Source organism: Lycium ferocissimum, chromosome 7, assembly GCF_029784015.1.
Source record: "Lycium ferocissimum isolate CSIRO_LF1 chromosome 7, AGI_CSIRO_Lferr_CH_V1, whole genome shotgun sequence".
In the NCBI taxonomy this organism is placed as follows: Eukaryota; Viridiplantae; Streptophyta; class Magnoliopsida; order Solanales; family Solanaceae; genus Lycium; species Lycium ferocissimum.
The window spans coordinates 30,425,874-30,429,752 of record NC_081348.1 but is presented as its reverse complement, the minus strand read 5'-3'; positions in this window follow the sequence as shown (position 1 = coordinate 30,429,752).

Below are 3,879 nucleotides of genomic sequence, written 5' to 3'. Positions count from 1 at the left end.
AATCAGACCTAATAGGTCTTTTAATGTATGGGCCAAAAAAATATAAGTGGGCTGGACCAAGTTCGGTATTTATTTATCCACATAGGAAAGGAAAAAGCCCATAACCCAAAATGGATAGCTCATTAACTGATCCATCATTTCTTGTCTTAGAGCCTTTTTTTATCGAGCCGAAGCGGAATGTGATCTCTAGTATTGCTTGTGCACTTCAGACTTAAAATAATTTAGGTATGGAGTTAGATTTGGCATTCCCCAACTTTAGACCTGTATGTCTGAAGTTTGAACTATCAAGCCTAACTTCAAACTTGAATATTTAAAGTTGACATTAGCTCGGACTTGGAAGTTTAAATAACTCCAACATTTCATACCTCCAAGACTGAAGATGATCCCAATTTTTGTTGAATCAGAAACAATAAGTCCTATCACGATACGTAAAACACAGAACTTTTATGTGATGTGTGAAGAAGGAAGGTGAGGAGGAGCAACAACGCAATGAAGTTTGTCCACACTTGTTATAATCTAAATACTTTAGATATAACTTGAATTGCTCGGGTAAAATGGCTACTGGTTGCAATTCCTTCCTTCGTTTGATGTTGTGAAAAGTCTAATGACATTGTTATGGACTAGCCCACTTGTTAAAAAGAAGGAAATGGGCCAATTGGTCCAGTTCCAGTCTCTATTCAATTTGATATAGTTCTCCCTTAGGAATTGTAGAATTATTTCCAACTTTCCCTCTAATAGATATAAGTTGATTTTTGGCAGTTCCAAATTAACATCAAATTGCTCTTAATGTGGTGTTCTTTGGAACTGCAGTTACTCACAAAGTGTGTTAACATTCTAGTTTTATAAGGGGACACTTAGTATCTCGGATTTAAATTAAATAGTTAGAGAACAACTTCTGTCTAATTTGTTATTCATTCTTTTCTCGTTTGAATATGTAATAGAACAAATATAATAAATAAATAATGCACTGTAGTAGTGAAATTTTCATTTCTCAATAAAAGTTCAATATTATATTCTTGCTAGATCCTCTGCCTTATGTATATTCTTGTAATGAAACTGGAACTAACAAATAAAACTCTTTTGTTCGAATCTATATTACAAACCCTCATTTTTAGATGGTTCAGAAATGTTATCCTCCCTCCGTTTCAATTTAGATTACTTGAGATTTCGGAGTACGAAGGTCAAACTAACTAATGTTCGGTGTAACCTAACATAGAATTTTTAATTTTGTTGAAATAAAATTTACATATTCAGAAACTACACAAAGAACACTATAAATCATAATAATTAATAATTCAAAATATTTGATAAAATTATGAGCAAAGAAAATATATTTTGATTCTCCAAATAATAATTATGACAAAAAAAAATTGAAACTGAGGGAGCAATAACTAATACCATTCTTCTGATAATTTTATCTCTAATCAACTGTTTAAAACTTTAGATTCGTATTTTTATAATATTAGTCTAATGAATATTTAAAACTTTATGTTAAAACAAAATGAAACAATAGAGACATCATTAAAGACAGAGGTTGATACATCATTCCCACGAAGGGATCCCGAACAAAAATAACCCCAAAAAAAAGGGTATGAACGAAAATAACCTAAAAAACAAAACAGTACCTTTAACGATGATTTTCATGCTGCGGACTTAACGGAGACGGACCCGTTAAGTCCTTTAACGCACTATTTTCATGCGTTATTGGATTCTGTTTTTTTTTTTTTCTTTCTTTCTTTCCTTTTTCCTTTCTTTCACACTTTTTACATATTTAGCTATAGATTAATTGTTTTATCTAAGATATAGAACTTATTTTTGATAGTAGAATAAACAAACGTTCGGATCTTGTGGCTTTAGAGTTGAAAAGGTGCCCGAAGTGTTTTGTTTGAAAAACTGTGTTTTTTCCATACTTTAGCAAGATTAATCATGCTTCGAGACTCCGAAAGGCATTTTATATAGAACAATTTTTTCGTACTTATTGCATTCGATACATCAAGGATACGTAAACGTTCGGATCGTCGTTTTCTAGGGGTTGAAAAGTTCCGAAGTAAGTTAAAAAATCTAGTGTTTTTTGCTCAAGCTATAGATTAATCATGCTTCGAGACTAAACGTCAAGATTTTCATATAGAAAAATTATGTAGGCTCGATACATCAACCGGATCGTTTTCAGCCCAAGTAAGTTTTGTTTGAAAAAACTTATGTTTTTTACCTTTAGCCATAGATTAGGATTCGAGACTCCGAAACGTCATTTTATAGTATATTTTTTCTCTGGTAGGCTCAATATCAAGGATACAACGCATTGCTTTGAAAAGGTTCCTCAAGTAAGTTTTGTCGGAAAAAACTTAATGTTTTACATACTTTAACCATAGATTAATCTTTTTCGAGACTAAACGCCAACATTTTATATAGAACCTTGATAACTTTGTGAAGGAATTATCATCAAGGATATGCCGGACCCGGCATACTTATGCCAAAAAAAACTTTGTTTTACCACAAGGCATAGATTAATCATGCCTTGTCCGACATAACTTTATATAGTAACATTTTTTTCAAGGCATTATAAAAGTTCGATACATCAAGGATAGCGAAATTTAGGGGTTGAAAAGTTCGGCGGTTTTGTTTGAAAAAACTTTTTTTTTACATACTTTAACTATAGATTAATCATGCTTCGAGATCCGCGCGTGAGTTCGAAGCATCAAGGATACGTAAACGTGGGTTCGATATAAAAATGCCGACGTTTCGAGTCTCGAAGCATGATTAATCTATGGTTAAAGTATGTAAAAAAAAACATTAAGTTTTTTCAAACAAAACTTACTTCGGGCACCCTTTCAACCCCTAAAACGACGATCCGAACGTTTACGTATCCTTGATGTATCGAGCCTACATTATAGTACGCAGAAAAAAATATCAGGTTCTACATTTATGTATCCTTGATGTATCGAGCCTACATTATAGTATGCAGAAAAAAATATCAGGTTCTATATAAAATGCTGACGTTTCGGAGTCTCGAAGCATGATTAATCTATGAGTAAAGTATGTAAAAAACATTAAGTTTTTTCAAACAAAACTTACTTCGGGCACCTTTTCAAACCCCTAAAACGACGATCCGAACGTTTACGTATCCTCGATGTATCGAGCCTACATTATAGTACGCAAAAATATGATTCTATATAAAATGTTGACGTTTCGAGTCTCGAAGCATGATTAATCTATGGCTAAAGTTGGTAAAAACACTAAGTTTTTTCAAACAAAACTTACTTCGTGCACCTTTTCAACCCCTAAAACGACGATCCGAACGTTTACGTATCCTCGATGTATCGAGCCTACATTATAGTACGTTAAAAAAAATATCAGGTTCTATATAAAATGCCGACGTTTGAGTCTCGAAGCATGATTAATCTATGGTTAAAGTATGTAAAAACATTAAGTTTTTTCAAACAAAACTTACTTCGGCACCTTTTCAACCCCTAAAACGACGATCCGAACGTTTACGTATCCTTGATGTATCGAGCCTACATTATAGTACGCAGAAAAATATCGGTTCTATATAAAATGTTGACGTTTCGAGTCTCGAAGCATGATTAATCTATGGCTAAAGTAGGTAAAAAACACTAAGTTTTTTCAAACAAAACTTACTGGCACCTTTTCAACCCCTAAAACGACGATCCGAACGTTTACGTATCCTTGATGTATCGAGCCTACATTATAGTACGCAAAAATATCGGTTCTATATAAAATGGCCGACGTTTCGAGTCTCTCGAAGCATGATTAATCTATGGTTAAAGTATGTAAAAAACATTAAGTTTTTTTCAAACAAAACTTACTTCGGCACCTTTTCAACCCCTAAAACGACGATCCGAACGTTTACGTATCCTTGAT